Source organism: Orcinus orca, chromosome 1 (genome assembly GCF_937001465.1).
Source record: "Orcinus orca chromosome 1, mOrcOrc1.1, whole genome shotgun sequence".
Classification (NCBI taxonomy): domain Eukaryota; kingdom Metazoa; phylum Chordata; class Mammalia; order Artiodactyla; family Delphinidae; genus Orcinus; species Orcinus orca.
The window spans coordinates 102522396-102539339 of record NC_064559.1 but is presented as its reverse complement, the minus strand read 5'-3'; the positions used below and the strand labels follow the sequence as shown (position 1 = coordinate 102539339).

The 16944-nt window shown below is 48.7% G+C and overlaps 1 long non-coding RNA gene across 9 annotated transcripts in view; it reads right to left on the bottom strand.

Moving 5' to 3' along the window:
* The window catches only part of LOC125964257 (uncharacterized), a 161600-nt gene that overhangs the window by 127942 nt on the left and 16714 nt on the right, over positions 1-16944 (bottom strand). For 5 of the 9 annotated variants that reach the window (XR_007477104.1, XR_007477106.1, XR_007477100.1 and 2 more), the window contains exon 3: positions 15420-15618. This is a non-coding gene — a long non-coding RNA (uncharacterized LOC125964257). Of the gene's footprint in view, positions 1-15419; positions 15619-15742; positions 15905-16944 lie in introns of those variants that run through there. The other 4 variants (XR_007477107.1, XR_007477108.1, XR_007477102.1 and 1 more) reach the window with 2 other exon arrangements.

Sequence of the window (16944 nt, the reverse complement as noted above, 5' to 3'; positions counted from 1 at the left end):
ATCTCTTTTCCTGTACCTGTCTCCCATTTCACATTTCTGGACTACACGGGAATCACTGAAAATCCACAGAAGTACCCAAAGGAATCAGAAAGGAACAAAACATAAACTAAATGTGTGAATTACCCCCAACATAGATCACAGAGCATGTAGAATTCAGAATACGGTAAAGACAAAAGTTTTAGTTTAGCATTGCTTCCATGGTTGGCTGGTCTCTTCGTCCTCCACCACCTCTGTTCATGCCCTTCAGCGACGCTCCATCCATCTACCTGTTTACCCATCACCAATCGATCCATCCCAAGCAGCAATGCATCATCGCATCCTTCGTAAGTACCTGCCCCTCCCTTTGTTTAGAATGTGATGGATGCTGTGGAAGCACAAAGGCACACACAAGCCTCCAGTCCTTTTGGTTTAATCCCCGTAAGGAAAGCAAGCACAGACCGTCAAGACAACAAAAAACAGTTTGACCGGAAGACGTCTAATTCATGGACGACTTGGAAGCCACAGATATGTCATTCCTGCCCTCAGAATTCAGAGGAGACAGAGAGAGAACACTGAGGGCTGTTGAGGGGAGGAAGGAGAACTTGGCCATCTGTGTCATAATGACATCCACCACATTGCTCCCAGAAAATGTCTTTCCAGGAAGAACACCGGGAGAAGGGAGGTTCAGAGTGGAAAGACATCGGGATGTGTGTAAGTAAGCAGCAGTGCGTTCCAGGACTGCGTAGAGCAGCAGCCAATGCTGCGAGTGCTAGTTGTTCCCAGGAGGCCAGTCTTCAACGTCTCAGCCCCTGTCCGTGGTGGAGAGAGCACATAGCCTGTGCAGCCACCTTCACCATTTGACACCACAGAAAGCTGGGGGGCGCGTCCAGTTTCCAGACCTATGTGTCCTAAATATTTCCAACAGAGCGTTGCATTCAACAGAACTCAACGATGACATACAAAATGAATTGAAAAGCTGTAGACACCTTAAGTGGACTCCCTGAAAATGATGAGCTCTTTGAGCCAATTCCCCATCCTCAGATACCTCAGTCCACACAGGCTCAAAGTAGCTCCTCTCCTGCCTCACATACATGACCTTGCCCCAGAACTCTCATTTGGTTTCTTATTCTCTATTTCCTCACCCTCCCTCCCTCAGCTGATTAAGACAAGGTTGAATTTTGCCTCTCTGGGTTTCACTTAATTTTCTCCTCCACTAATTATCACACTAGGATTGTGTGCACACGGGGTTATGTGTGGACCATCTTGCGGAATTTTCCTTTATCCCGTCATAGTGGGTTTGGATGCCAGATGCATGTCTATGATGGACTGAATCCAATACTTCCCTAGGCCTCACTTTACTCATGTGTATAGTGGGCAGAATAACACCTGCAACCTGGGGTTGACGGGGAGGGGTCTTCAATGAGACAATGTAAATAAATAGTAAGTAGGATGTAACACATAGTAAATGTTGGATGAATGTTAGCTCTTGCTTTTATTATTATTCTCCACTTCCTGACAGAGAAGCAAGACCCTCCACTTATTACCACCAACCTGACGACATGGTTTCCACACCTTTAGTAAGAACAAGGTGTGAGGGGCAGGGCACATCTTGGGGCCAGGACAAGGAACAGTTGTGTAGACCAAAGCATCCAAGGGGTGTTCACAGGCGGAAATGGTATTTTGTCAAGGGCCTATTCGCCACATTGTGTGGTTGCCCTTTTCTTCCACAAACTTCCCTTTGTAACACCTGCCCATGATGATTCCTGCTGTTGAGGCAGTCCTGGGCAGCTCTGGCCCACAGTGACATTTGCCTATCAAGGTACACCGCCGGCCATGTTTTTGGAGGCAGACCCTACTCCCAGGAGGAGGCTGATAAGCTGAGGAAGCATGGAAAGGGCATGGTGTGTGCCAAGCACTCACACACACAGATACCACAATATGGAAGCAGGTCTTGCTCTTCCTATGAGAGGTAGTGGCAAGGTGAAGTGAAGCTCCTTACGTGTTCAGTGTAACAACACCTTGCACATGGTGGAGGTGAGATTCAAACCCTGGTCCTTATCTTTGCAACATGGCAAGTGCTCTGACCGTGCTAGTGGCTAGAAGAAGCATAAAGCGTGGATCCTGTCTTTCCAGAACTTAAAACTCACTGACCCGTTGGGAAGGCAAAGACAGTACCTTCAAACAGTCACACATTCACACGTGCTTATACAGGGGTACACGTTCATATCAAAGACACACACGGGGTTATTATTCAGAGTAAATACTCCTCGTGTGAAGACTTCCACTGACCATGGAGAACAGAAGATGGAGCAGCGTCCCAGAGGCCCCCGCTGGGCAGGCGTCGTCCTCCCAGCTTCTCCAAACAAAGAAATTCCCTAGAAGGTAGTATAGTGAAAGAAGAAGAACACACACACATATCCGGGAGCCTGGCAGGGCTGGGTTTAATCCTCTCTTCCCTACTTTTTACTTAAGTAACCTTAGCGAATAGAAACTTTCGAAGCTGTAAAATGAAAATAGCTCCGACTTCAAGGCCTGAATTAGAAACTCGAGCAGAGATTGTGACAGTCAGGGGAGGACTGCCCCTCCCTCATCCTCCCGGGACAATACCCCTTGAACAGGAAGGGCGTCTCTCAGCTGCCCAGATGATGGCACACACCCTGCCGTGCCCCAGGGGATGCCCAGCTGGCGATGGATTTCAGCAGAGAGGCTCTAGCTCCAGCCACCAGGAGTCCTTTGTCCGAACCCTGTCTGTTGATGCGGCCGGCCCCAGAGGGTCAGCTCGGCCTTCCCCTGCATATGTGTGCACGGGCCCCGGCCTGGTGTTCATTCACAGATGCCTGGCACAGTAGATACAGTGGGCTGAGCCTGTGGCCAGGTTCTGCTGTGACCTCCTTGGTCCCAATTGTCCCTTCTGCCTTCTATATGTGTGTGTGTGTGTGTGTGTGTTTCTGTGTCTGTGTGTGTCTGTGTGTTTGTATATGAGAGTCAGTGGTTTGGAGGAAGACAAAGAGTGATGCCAATGAATGTCAGGGAGCAATACCATTCCAAGGATAAGCATTTAGTTGTACCTGTGGCTCCTAGAGGACATGTTCCTATGTCCTCTGTTGGTAGATGCAATACTACGTAATGCATGCTTGATATAGCAGATTACATACCCAACAAAATCTGTTCTGGGTAGTGAGGGCTTAGGCCAGAAAAGATGGACTGGATGTAACACCCAAACTCATGGATCTTCAGACGTTCACATTTTCTCTAGTTACGTAGGCATTGCTACGGCCACAAGTGGGTTTGAGTTCTTCAGCTCATCCAAGGCAAACCATTGAAAAGTATCTACAGAGTTGGAAGCAGTAGGCGGAGAAGAGGATGTGAAACGGTTTAGGGACCAGGGAGGCTCTGGCCCTCCTTGCTGGCCACCGTCCCCAGGGCCTGGTGTATTGTGTGAGCTCACTACGTCTTGATGAATTATTAGTTATCCCAGAACACATGCCCCACGTGGCCTTTCCTCTCTGCTACTAGGGACCTGAGCTGAAATCTCTCTCCAAGCCTATCAGGGTTGCTTCTGTCAGAGTGACAACAGGAGGAAGGGGTTCTTCTCCCGGGAAGGCCTGGGATCCTCTGGGTTTCCTTCGGGGCCGAGCCCATGCATAGCCTGCCCTTACGGTGAGTCCCAGAGGAGGCACCATCGATATCCAAGGCTGTCTTCTCATGCTGCAGTGTGAATTCCCAAGATGTAGGGTTACTGTAGTGCTTGCAGCTGAGCTGTGGCTAAGTTCCAGGTCTGAGAATGAAACGTGCCGTCCTCAGGACTGGCTTGCCCATTTCCATTTGTGTCAGTCAAGGTCTTAGGACACTGACGGCAAGTACCGCTACTTGCCTTCAAATGTGGCAACGACCTCCTCCCTACTTCTAAGAGTGGGCTTTGCCCCAGCTTTCAGAGCCCGACTCCACGGAGCACCCAACCATCGTTGAGCCCTTATTCTGTGCCCAACAGTGTACACACGCTTACGCATGTTGTCCAAAATAAGCCTTTCAACTGACATGCAGTATGCGGTTATCCTGTGTAGCAGATGAGGAAACTGGTGCTCACAGATGTATAGTGCCCAAAGTCACCCAGCTGGTGAAGATCAGAGCCCCAGTCGGAACACTAATTGGGGAATTATTTAATGTATGTTTCATCCTTTGATGGATGTTGTTTCAACATTTTCATCCTGGTCCCTGCCCTGTGGCATCCTTCTTTGTTCTGGAATCTCTAAGTGGAACGGGAAGGACGCATCAGCCCTTAAGCCCTGGGATTTCAGATTCCAGGAGCCAGAACGGGTGACTCGTCCAGCAGCCCATGCCAGGTCAAAGTTTCTTAGCTCCCCAGCCTCTCCACCTTATGATAATCATTTCCCTGAGAAGCCTGCAGTCTGCGTGACTTATACACCTGTAAGTGAGATACGTACTCTCAACAGTAACCGCCCAGTTTCTGTGAATGAAGACTAATGTTTTGCTGACCAAGAGGCAGCACAGAGAGCTGCAGCCCCATTTGTTGTTTATATTACAGCAGGTGAAAAATCAAAGTGGGTTGCCCAGGTTTGTTTCCAGATCAGGCTGAATGTGGCTCTGAGTCTAGGTTAAGTCAAGGTCCCAACTTTGCTGAGTTTACTGTGTCTCCCCAAGAGCCACTCACCCCTCAGTAGTTGTTTCTCTTACAACAAGGATCGCTGTGCACGCTGATCGGCCCACACCTTCCCGCACCAACCGGAATATCCTGGAACACTACCCTCACCGCTCCGACACCCAGCAGTGTCCTGCATGCTTGCTTAGCACCATCCCAGAAGTCAAGCTTCTAGGGGAAAACATCACGAGTGGGTTTGGAAACACGAGGAAGCCATGGCTCGTAACGTGATGGCGAAATGGGGCCAGGGCTCGCGTGAAGGCACTGTCATCCTCAAGCACCGTCAAACCGAGAGTGAGTTTACCAGCCCAGGAGATGAGTAAAACCTCAAGTTTGAGGAAGGGCAGATACATCCTATTGTGACTGGGGCCTAGCACACCCCAATCGTAGGCCACCTCATGGCTTGCAAGAGGGATTTGAGACGTATAAAAGGTGTGCAGTGTTAGAGCATCTCAAAAGCCTCAGCATCTCCACGTTCCAGCCACTGGTGAAATCAGGTATGTCGGGCAAAGGAACGCAGCTCTTGGGAGCTTGGTTCTACCTGGTCCAAAACTCTGCGGGCAGCTGGGGCTTGCGCACTGGCTGGCTGGTCAGAAAGAAAGGCCTTGTGTGGGCAACTCTCTCGTCCGTATCATTGGGGACCCACCTCTCTTGGGCTACAAGTCAACATCTGAAGTGTGTGGGGTGGGGGCTGAGATGGGGGTCCAGGGTGTGACCAGAGTCCTGTCTTGAGGGTCCTGCTGGCGTGTGTGGTGGCGCTGTTGCCGTGGCCAGGAGCTGAGCGGAGCTGATTAGGAGAGGGTAGCACCAACTCTAGGGCAGGCCTGCCCTGAAGGGAAAGGCCAGTGCAGCGAGGGAGGAGAGCTCCTCAGGGAGCAGGGGGCAGAGGCCCAGGGAGCTCAGAGCAGCAAGAACATGAGGAGGTGGTAAAGCGGCCATGTCCTGCTCTGGGAGTCGGGGACCATTGTTCCACCCCCGTGTGCTCAGTGCCTGGGGATCCAGGACTTCCCTCTCTAAGATGTGTATTCTCCCCTAGAATTTAGTATCGATCTAAACGGTCGTTTTGTCTCTAGATGAGTCTTTTCTATGAATTCTCTTACAGAGTGGTTAGCATGCTCCATTACAATTGTTTGATATTTATATAAAAGGTCAAAATCTTTACAAGAGTACTCAACGTGTTTTGGTTCTCGTGTGTGTGTATGTGTGTGTGTGTGACCACGCGAGCACACACACACACACATATATCTTTACACACATATTTACCTGTGTATTTACATGTGTTTGTGTGGAGTTTCATATGCTCATTAATCCTTACAACAACTTTAAGAAGAGTACAGAGAAGTTAAGTACCTTGCTCAAAGTCACACAGCTGGTTAATTTTGGAGACAGGACTCACATCCAAGAAAATCATGTTCTAAATTCCACAGTATCTGCTGTGGAAGGATAATACATTTGTCCTCATTGCCCCTGACCTTTCTTCTTATTCTTTCCTTCTCTCTCCTGTCTCTGTCTGTCTGTCTCGCTCTCATTTTTTATATTTTTGTTTTTTCTACCCCTCTCCATTTCTCTTCTCCTTTCTCCCATTTTTCCTCTCTTTCTTCTTTCCTTCCTTCCTTCTACATTTCTTTATTTGTCTCAATTAAAACCTTGCTATGGCTTACAAACTGTAGCTACAATTTATACTGACTCACATCATTGCAGACACACACACACACGTTTAATCGGTGAAGCCACCAGTCAAAGGATGAAACGGCACAGGTTTGAACGAGGCAAGTGGTTCTCCTGGGTTGAGTGTCTCTAAGGTTCTAGAGTTCCTCACTTCAGTGTCTTTTCCATTGCAGTGCACATCCAGACCAGAATGTATCATCCAAAGCAGAAGCTGTGCTGCCCGCTACCAAAGGATTGCTGCCCTCCATCCCAGCAATGCTGCACCCCACCAAAGTATTGCTGCTCCTCACCAAAGGATTGCTGTCCCCCACCTCAGCAGTACTGTCTCCCTCCACGGCAATGCTGCCCCCCAGTAAAGTACTGTTTCCCCCCACCAAAACACTGCTAAACTCCCCTCAGCACAGCAAGCAGCCTTGCCAACCTCCACCCAAGGGTAAGGAGCCCTCTGTCCCAAAGTGCCCAGACCCTCAGCAGTGCCAGAAGTCCAAGCAGAAGTAAAGCGCAGGCATGGGCCAGAGGCCAAGCTCCCTGCAGAACAGAGAACATGAAGCCAACTCCCCCCTCTCAGCCAGCTAGCTGTCAGCACCGCTCACCCCCGGCTTCTGGAAGCAGCCACATTTGTGGAAAAGCCAGCACCAAGATGGCAGCTTCCTGGATCAACATTTCTTATGAATTAGCAGCTGCAATTTCCGTTTAGAAAAGGATCCGGTTCTAAACCTTCTAATCTTCTTTGCAGATTTGTATACTTCGCCCTTTTGTCTTCTTGGAAACTTAAGCAACATGCCCGACCATCCTTTCCTAGCACACTTCGTCTCTGCTCCAGTTTTCAAACAATTAAACACAATTTCGCTGCCATGAATGTGTCGGTTTGATTATTTCGTCATCTTACAGTCGTTAACTCCTGCAGATTTTGTATCCTGCTGCCTAAATATGAGCCCTAGGAGGGCTGGGCATGTGGGTGCAGCTGGAGCAGAAGGCATGGGGAGATGCCCTTCTGAGCTGAAGGACATTTTCCTTGGTCCTGGAGGGTGAGGAGGAGAGATGGGCACTTCAGCCGCATGGAGACACATCCCCCCATACTTTCAAAATGAGAATTGCCTTTCGACAGTGGGGAGATGATGCCCGTTTCGAAAACGGAGGCACAGAAAGAGTAAGGGAAACCCAGCCATGAGCTAAATAGTAGAGCAGAGGCAAATAAAGGGAAATTCAGAGAATACTCCAGGGGCATGTGGGTGAAAATGAATTGAGGACCTGGCCTCAAAATCTCTACCACTGGTAAAAGAAAAGATGATATTTTGTTCAAGCTACCAAAATGTGTAAGTAGGAGACAGTCTATGTAAAAATCATACATCCATCACACACACATATCCGCTGTCAATATTTTTCTTGTTTTTTTTTTTTCTGTACGCGGGTCTGTCACTGTTGTGGCCTTTCCCGTTGCGGAGCACAGGCTCTGGACGCGCAGGCTCAGTGGCCATGGCTCACGGGCCCAGCTGTTCCGCGGCATGTGGGATCTTCCCGGACCGGGGCACGAACCCGCGTCCCCTGCATCGGCAGGTGGACTCTCAACCACTGCGCCAATAGGGAAGCCCCACTGTCAAGAGTTTTTAAAGTCATAGCACCCATTGATTCTCTAGCTTGGGGTTTCTCCTGTGCTATTTTTCTCTCACTGCCCTCTTACTTTCCATTCCCTAAATCCTTGCGGTATCAGGGTAACCTGAGTAACTGGTGGTAACCTCAGGCCCACAGGTAAGCCAAAGTTCTTCTTTCTATTACGTCCACTACACCCATACCTTTCCACCGAATCCTTCTCTCACTAAAAGTCCCCAAATTGAGGTCTTTGCATCTCTGTTCCTATACCCGCCTCCCATTTCATGTTTCTGGGGTACAAGGGAATCACTGAAAATCCACAGAAGTACCCAAAGGAATGAGAAAGGAACAAAACATAAACTAAATGTGTGAATTATCCCCAACATAGATCACAGAGCATTTAGAATTCAGAATACGCTAAAGACAAAAGTTTTAGTTTTAGTTTAGCATTGCTTCCATGGTTGGCTGGTCTCTTCATCCTCCACCACCACTGTTCATGCCCTTCAGCGAGGCTCCATCCATCTACCTATTTACCCATCACCAATCCATCCATCCCAAGCAGCAATGCATCATCGCATCCTTCGTAAGTACCTGCCCCTCCCTTCGTTTAGAATGTGTGGGATGTTGTGGAAGCACAAACTCACATACAAGGCTCCAGTATTCTTGGTTTAATCCCCATAAGGAAAGCAAGCTCAGATCAACAAGACAACAAAAATCAGTTTGACCAGAAGACGTCTAATTCATGGACGACTTGGAAGCCACAGATATGTCATTCCTGCCCAAAGAATTCAGAGGAGACAGAGAGAGAACACTGAGGGCTGTTGAGGGGAGGAAGGAGAACTTGGCCATCTGTGTCATAATGACATCCACCACAGGAATCCCAGAAAATGTCTTTCCAGGAAGAACACCGGGAGAAGGGAGGTTCAGAGCGGAAGGACAGCGGGATGTGTGTAAGTAAGCAGCAGTGCGTTCCAGGACTGCGTAGAGCAGCAGCCAATGCTGCGAGTGCTAGTTGTTCCCAGGAGGCCAGTCTTCAACGTCTCAGCCCCTGTCCGTGGTGGAGAGAGCACATAGCCTCTGCAGCCACCTGCACCATTTGACACCACGGAATGCTGGGGGGCACGTCCATTTTCCAGACCTATGTGTCGTAAATATTTCCAACTGAGCGTTGCATTCAACAGAACTCAACGATGACAGACAAAATGAATTGAAAAGCTGTAGACACCTTAAGTGGACTCCCTGAAAATGATGAGCTCTTTGAGCCAATTCCCCACCCTCAGATACCTCAGTCCGCACAGGCTCCAAATAGCTCCTCTCCTGCCTCACATACATGACCTTGCCCCAGAACTCTCATTTGGGTTCTTATTCTCTATATCCTCACCCTCCCTCCCTCAGCTGATTAAGACAAGGTTGAATTTTGCCTCTCTGGGCTTCACTTAATTTTCTCCTCCACTAATTATCATACTAGGATTGCGTGCACACGGAGTTTTGTGTGGACCATCTTGTGGAATTTTCCTTTATCCCGTCATAGTGGGTTTGGATGCCAGATGCATATCTATGATGGAGTGAATCCAGTACTTCCCTAGGCCTCACTTTACTCATGTGTATAGTGGGCAGAATAATACCTGCAACCTGGGGTTGACGGGGAGGGGTCTTCAATGAGACAATGTAAATAAATAGTAAGTAGGATGTAACACATAGTAAATGTTGGATGAATGTTAGCTCTTGCTTTTATTATTATTCTCCACTTCCTGACAGAGCAGTAAGACCCTCCACTTATTACCTCCAACCTGACGACATGGGTTCCACACCTTTAGGTGTGAGGGGCAGGGCACATCTTGGGGCCAGGACAAGGAACAGTTGTGTATACCAAAGCATCTGAGGGGTGTTCACAGGCGGAAATGGTATTTTGTCCAAGGCCTATTCGCCACATTGTGTGGTTGCCCTTTTCTTCCACAACCTTCCCTTTGTAACAGCTGCCCATGATGATTCCTGCTGTTGAGGCAGTCCTGGGCATCTCTGACCCACAGTGACATTTGCCTATCAATGTACACAGCCAGGCATGTCTCTTGGAGGGAGACCCTACCCCCAGGAGGAGGCAGATAAGATGAGGAAGCATGGAAAGGGCACGGCATGTGCCAAGCGCTCACAGTCACAGATACCACCATATTGAAGCAGGTCTTGCTCCTCCTATGAGAGGTAGTGGCAAGGTGAAGAGAATCTCCTTACGTGTTCAATGTAACAACACCTTGCACATGGTGGAGGTGAGATTCAAACCCTGGTCCTTATCTTTGCAAAACGGCAAGTGTTCTGACCGTGCTAGTGGCTAGAAGAAGCATAAAGCGTGGATCCCGTCTTTCCAGAACTTAAAACTCACTGATCCGTTGGGAAGGCAAAAGCAGTACTTTCACATAGTCGCACTTTCACACGTGTTTATACAGGGGTACACGTTCATATCAAAGACAAACACGGGGTTTTTATTCAGCATAAATTCTCTACGTGTGAAGACTTCCACTGCCCTTGTAGAACAGAAGATGGAGCAGCATCCCAGAGGCCCCCGCTGGGACAGGCGTCGGCCTCCCATCTGCTCCACGCTGTAGGACTGAGCTGGCTGCCTGGCAGGGTGGGCGCAGGCACACAGGCCGGCAGGGCACCTTGTGCAGAGCCTAGGAGCCACGTGTTACATAAGTTCTTTTCACATTTTATCTATGGAGTCAGCAACACATGTGCATACCTCTTGACTCTCAGCCCTGTGCACACTCACCCAAGCACACTCAAGTTCATATTTCCACATAGATCCATTCATGACCCCTCAAGTGAGGCCACACACAACACACACAGACAAACCTTCATAAGATGTCAATCACCTGAAGCATGTCTTCACTCACCCACACACACTGACAGACACTCCAATGCACCAGCACACATGTTCACATTGTCTTTCTTGTGCATGTGCATCGCCCCAGAGCATAGAGTTCAGAGCCTCCCCAGGCTTCTGCAACATTCCAGCAGATTATTGACCCTTGACCTTGAGTGAATTTCCAAGCAGAAAGATCTCCGGATAAAGAGGATGATGTTGAGGCCTTTGAAAGAAGGCTGCCTTCCTCAGGGAAGAATATAGTTACATCTTCCAAACAAAGAAATTCCCTAGAAGGTAGTATAGTGCAGGAGAAGGAACACAAGAACGTATCCTGGAGGCTGGCAGGGCTGGGTTAAATCCTCTCTTGCCTACTATTTCCTTAATTAATCTTAGTGAGCAGAACCTTTCGAAGCTGTAAAATGAGAATATCTCCGACCTCAAGGCCAGAATTAGAAACTCGAGCAGAGATTGTGACAGTCAGGGGAGGACTGCCCCTCCCTCATCCTCCCGGGACAAGACCCCTTGAACAGGGAGGGCGTCTCTCAGCCGCCCAGATGATGGCACACACCCTGTCGTGCCCCAGGTGTTGCCCAGCTGGCGATGGATTTCATCGCTAGCTAGCTAGAGCTAGAGAGGCTCTAGCTCCAGCCACCAGGAGTCCTTTGTCCGGAACCCTGTCTGTTGATGCGGCCGGCCCCAGAGGGTCAGCTCGGCCTTCCCCTGCATATGTGTGCATGGGCCCCGGTCTGGTGTTCACTCACAGATGCCTGGCACAGTAGACACAGTGGGCTTAGCCTGTGGCCAGGTTCTGCTGAGACCTCCTTGGTCCCAATTGTCCCTTCTGCCGCGTGTGAGTGTGTGTGTTTGTGTGTGTGTGTGTGTGTATGTGTGTGTTTGTGTTTGTATATGAGAGTCAGAGGTTAGGAGGAAGACAAAGAGTGATGCTAATGAATGTCAGGGAACAATACCATTCCAAGGACAAAAGTTTTGTTGTACCTGTGGCTCCTAGACGAAATGTTCCTATGTTCTCTGTTGGTAGATGCAATACTACATAATGCATGCTTGAGATAGCAGATTCCACACCCAACAAAATCTGTTCTGGGTAGTGAGGGCTTAGGCCAGAAACGATGGACTGGATGTAACACCCAAACTCATGGATCTTCAGACGTTCACATTTTCTCTAGTTCCGTAGGCATTGCTATGGCCACAAGTCGGTTTGAGTTCTTCAGCTAATCCAAGCCAAACCATTGAAAAGTATCTACAGAGTTGGAAGCAGTAGGCGGAGAAGAGGATGTGAAACGGTTTAGGGACCAGGGAGGCTCTGGCCCTCCTTGCTGGCCACCGTCCCCAAGGCCTGGTGTGTTGTGTGAGCTCACTACGTCTTGATGAATTATTCGTTATCCCAGAACACATGCCCCACGTGGCCTTTCCTCTCTGCTACTAGGGACCTGAGCTGAAATCTCTCTCCAAGCCTATCAGGGTTGCTTCTGTCAGAGTGACAACAGGCGGAAGGGGTTCTTCTCCCGGGAAGGCCTGGGTTCCTCTGGGTTTCCTTCGGGGCCGAGCCCATGCATAGCCTGGCCTTACAGTGAGTCCCAGAGGAGACACCATTGATTCCCAAGGCTGTCTTCTCATGCTGCAGTGTGAATTCCCAAGATCTAGGGTTACTGTAGGGCTTGTAGCTGAGCTGTGGCTAAATTCCAGGTCTGAGAATGAAACGTGCCGTCCTCAGGACTGGCTTGCCCATTTCCATTTGTGTCAGTCAAGGTCTTAGGACACTGGTAGCAAGTGCCGCTACTTGCCTTCAAATGTGGTAACGACCTCCTCCTCCCTACTTCTAAGAGTGGGCTTTGCCCCAGCTTTCAGAGCCCGACTCCACAGAGCACCCAACCATCGTTGAGCCCTTATTCTGTGCCCAAGAGTGCGCACATGCTTACGCATGTTGTCCAAAATAAGCCTTTCAGCTGACATGCAGTATGGGGTTATCCGGTTTAGCAGATGAGGAAACTGGTGCTCACAGATGTATAGTGCCCAAAGTCACCCAGCTGGTGAAGATCAGAGCCCCATCGGAACACTAATTGGAGAATTATTTAAGGTATGTTTCATCCTTTGATGGATGTTGTTTCCACTTTTTCATCCTTGTCCCTGCCCTGTGGCATCCCTCTTTGTTCTGGAAGCTCTAAGTGGAACAGGAAGGACGCATCAGTCCTTAAGCCCTGGGAGATCAGATTCTAGGGGTCAGACTGGGTGACTCGTCCAGCAGCCCATGCCAGGTCAAAGTTTCTTAGCTCCCCAGCCTCTGCAACTTATGATAATCATTTCCCTGTGAAGCCTACAGTCTGCGTGACTTATACACTTGTAAGTGAGATACGTATCCTCAACAGTAACCGCCCAGTTTCTGTGAATGAAGACTAATGTTTTGCTGACCAAGAGGCAGTAGAGAGAGCTACAACCCCCATTTTTTCTTTATATTACAGCAGGTACAAAATCAAAGCGGCTTGCCAAGGCTTGTTTCCAGTTCAGTCTGAATGTGGTTCTGAATCTAGGTTACGTCATGGTTCCAACTTTGCTGAGTTTACTGTGTCTCCCCAAGAGCCACTCACCCCTCTGTAGTTCTTTCTCTTACAACAAGGCTCGCTGCGTATACTGATCTGCCCACACCTTCCCGCACCAACCGGAATATCCTGGAACACTACCCTCACTGCTCCCACACCCTGCAGTGTCCTGAAGGCTTGCTTAGCACCATCCCAGAAGTCAAGGTTCTACGGGAAACGTCACGAGTGGGTTTGGAAACACGAGGAAGCCACGGCTCGTAAAGTGATGGCGAAATGGGGCCAGGGCTCGCGTCAAGGCACTGTCATCACTGTCATCCTCAAGCACCATGAAACTGAGAGTGAGTTTGCCAGCCCAGGAGATGAGTAAAACCTCAAGTTTGAGGAAGGACAGATGCATCCTATTGTGACTGGTGCCTAGCACGCCCCAATCGTAGGCCACCTCATGGCTTCCAAGAGGGATTTGAGACGTATAAAAGGTGTGCAGTGTTAGAGCATCTCAAAAGCCTCAGCATCTCCACGTTGCAGCCACTGGTGAAATCAGGTATGTCGGGCAAAGGAACGCAGCTCTTGGGAGCTTGGTTCTACCTGGTCCAAAACTCTGTGGGCAGCTGGGGCTTGCGCACTGGCTGGCTGGTCAGAAAGAAAGGCCTTGTGTGGGCACCTCTCTCGTCCGTATCATTTGGGTCCCACCTCTCTTGGGCTACAAGTCAACATCTGAAGTGTGTGGGGTGGGGACTGAGATGGGGGTCCAGGATGTGACCAGAGTCCTGTCTTGAGGGTCCTGCTGGCATGTGTGGTGGCGCTGTTGTCATGGCCAGGAGCTGAGCGGAGCTGATTAGGAGAGGCTAGCACCAACCCTAGGGTAGGACTGCCCTGAAGGGAAAGGCCAGTGCAGCGAGGGAGGAGAGCTCCTCAGGGAGCAGGGGGCAGAGGCCCAGGGAGCTCAGAGCAGCAAGGACCTGAGGAGGTGATAAAGCGGCCATGTCCTGCTCTGGGAGTCGGGGACCATTGTTCCACCCCCGTGTGCTCAGTGCCTGGGGATCCAGGACTTCCCTCTCTAAGATATGCATTCTCCCCTAGAATTTAGTATCAATCTAAATGGTCCTTTTGTCTCTAGATGAGTCTTTCCTATGAATTCTCTTACAGAGTGGTTAACATGCTCCATTACAATTGTTTGATATTTATATAAAAGGTCAAAATCTTTACAAGAGTACTCAACGTGTTTTGTTTCTCGTGTGTGTGTATGTGTGAGTGTGTGTGACCACGCGAGCACACACACACACATATATCTTTACACTCATATTTACCTGTGTATTTACATGTGTTTGTGTGGAGTTTTATATGCTCATTAATCCTTACAGCAACTTTAAGAAGAGTACAGAGAAGTTAAGTACCTTGGTCAAAGTCACACAGCTGGTTAATTTTGGAGACAGGACTCACATCCAAGAAAATCATGTTCTAAATTCCACAGTATCTGCTGTGGAAGGATAATACATTTGTCCTCATTGCCCCTGACCTTCCTTCTTATTCTTTCCTTCTCTCTCCTGTCTCTGTCTGTCTGTCTCTCTCTCATTTTTTTATCTTTGTTTTTCCTAGCCCTCTCCATTACTCTTCTCCTTTCCCCCCTTTTTCCCTCTCTTCCATCTTTCTTTCCTTCCTTCTATATTTCTTTATTTGTCTCAATTAAAACCTTGCTATGGTTTACAAACTATAGCTACAATTTATACTGACTCACCTCATTGCACACACACAGATGCACATTTAATCGGTGAAGGCACTAGGCAACGGTTGAAACGGCACAGATTTGAAGGAGGCAAGTGGTTCTCCTGGGTTAAGTGTCTCTAAGGTTCTAGAGTTCCTCACTTCAGTGTCTTTCCCATTGCAGTGCACATCCAGACCAGAATGTATCATCCAAAGCAGAAGCTGTGCTGCCCGCTACCAAAGTATTGCTGCCCTCCATCCCAGCAATGCTGCACCCCACCAAAATATTGCTGCCCCTCACTAAAGTATTGCTGTCTCCCACCTCAGCAGTACTCTCCCCCTCCACGGCAATCCTGCCCCCCAGTAAAGTACTGTTTTCCCCCACTGAAACACTGCTAAACTCCACCTCAGCACAGCAAGCAGCCTTGCCAACCTCCACCCAAGGGCAAGGAGCCCTCTATCCCAAAGTGCCCAGACCCTCAGCAGTGCCAGAAGTCCAAGCAGAAGTAAAGCACAGGCATGGGCCAGAGGCCAAGCTCCCTGCAGAACAGAGAACATGAAGCCAACTCCCCTCTCTCAGCCAGCTAGCTGTCAGCACCACTCACCTCCGGCTTCTGGAAGCAACCACACTTGTGGAAAAGGCAGCATCAAAATGGCAGCTTCCTGGATCAACATTTTTTATGAATTAGCAGCTGCAATTTCCATTTAGAAAAGGATCCGGTTCTAAACCTTCTAATCTTCGTTGCTGACTTGTATACTTCGCCCTTTTGGCTGCTTGGAAGCTTAAGCAGCATGCCCGACCACCCTTTCCTAGCACACTTCGTCTCTGCTCCAGTTTTTCAAACAATTAAACACAATTCCGCTGCCATGAATGTGTCGGTTTGATTATTTCGTCATCTTACAGTTGTTAACTCCTGCAGATTTTGTATCCTGCTGCCTAAATATGAGCCCTAGGAAGGCTGGGCATGTGGGTGCAGGTAGAGCAGAAGGCATGGGGAGATGCACTTCTGAGCTGAAGGACATTTTCCTTGGTCTTGCCAGGGTGAGGAGGAGAGATGGGCACTTCAGCCGCATGGAGACACATCCCCCCATACTTTCAAAATGAGAATAGCCTTTGGATACTGGGGAGATGATGCCCGTCTCGAAAACGGAGGCACAGAAAGAGTAAGGGAAACCCAGCCAGGAGCTAAAGAGTAGAGTAGAGGCAAATAAATGGAAATTCAGAGAGTACTCCAAGGGCATGTGGGTGAAAATGAATTGAGGACCGGGCCTCAAATACTCTCCCACTGGCAAAGGAAAAGACGAGATTTTGTTCAAGCTAACAAAATGTGTAAGAGACAGTCTATGTAAAAATCATATATCATGGGAGAAAATATTTGCAAATGAAGCAACTGACAAAGGATTAATTTCCAAAATTTACAAGCAGCTCATGCAGCTCAGTAACAAAAAAACAAACAACCCAGTCCCAAAATGGGCAGAAGATCTAAATAGACATTTCTCCAAAGAAGATATACAGACTGCCAACAAACACATGAAAGAATGCTCAACATCATTAATAATTAGAGAAATGCAAATCAAAACTTCATTGAGATATCGCCTCACAGCAGTCAGAATGGCCATCCTCAAAAAATCTAGAAACAATAAATGCTGGAGAGGGTGTGGAGGAAAGGGAACACTCTTGCACTGCTGGTGGGAATGTGAATTGGTTCAGCCACTATGGAGAACAGTATGGAGGTTCCTTAAAAAACTACAAATAGAACTACCATATGACCCAGCAATCCCACTACTGGGCATATACCCTGAGAAAACCAAAATTCAAAAAGAGTCATGTACCAAAATGTTCATTGCAGCTCTATTTACAATAGCCCGGAGATGGAAACAACCTAAGTGCCCATCATCGGATGAATGGATAAAGGAGATGTGGCACATAT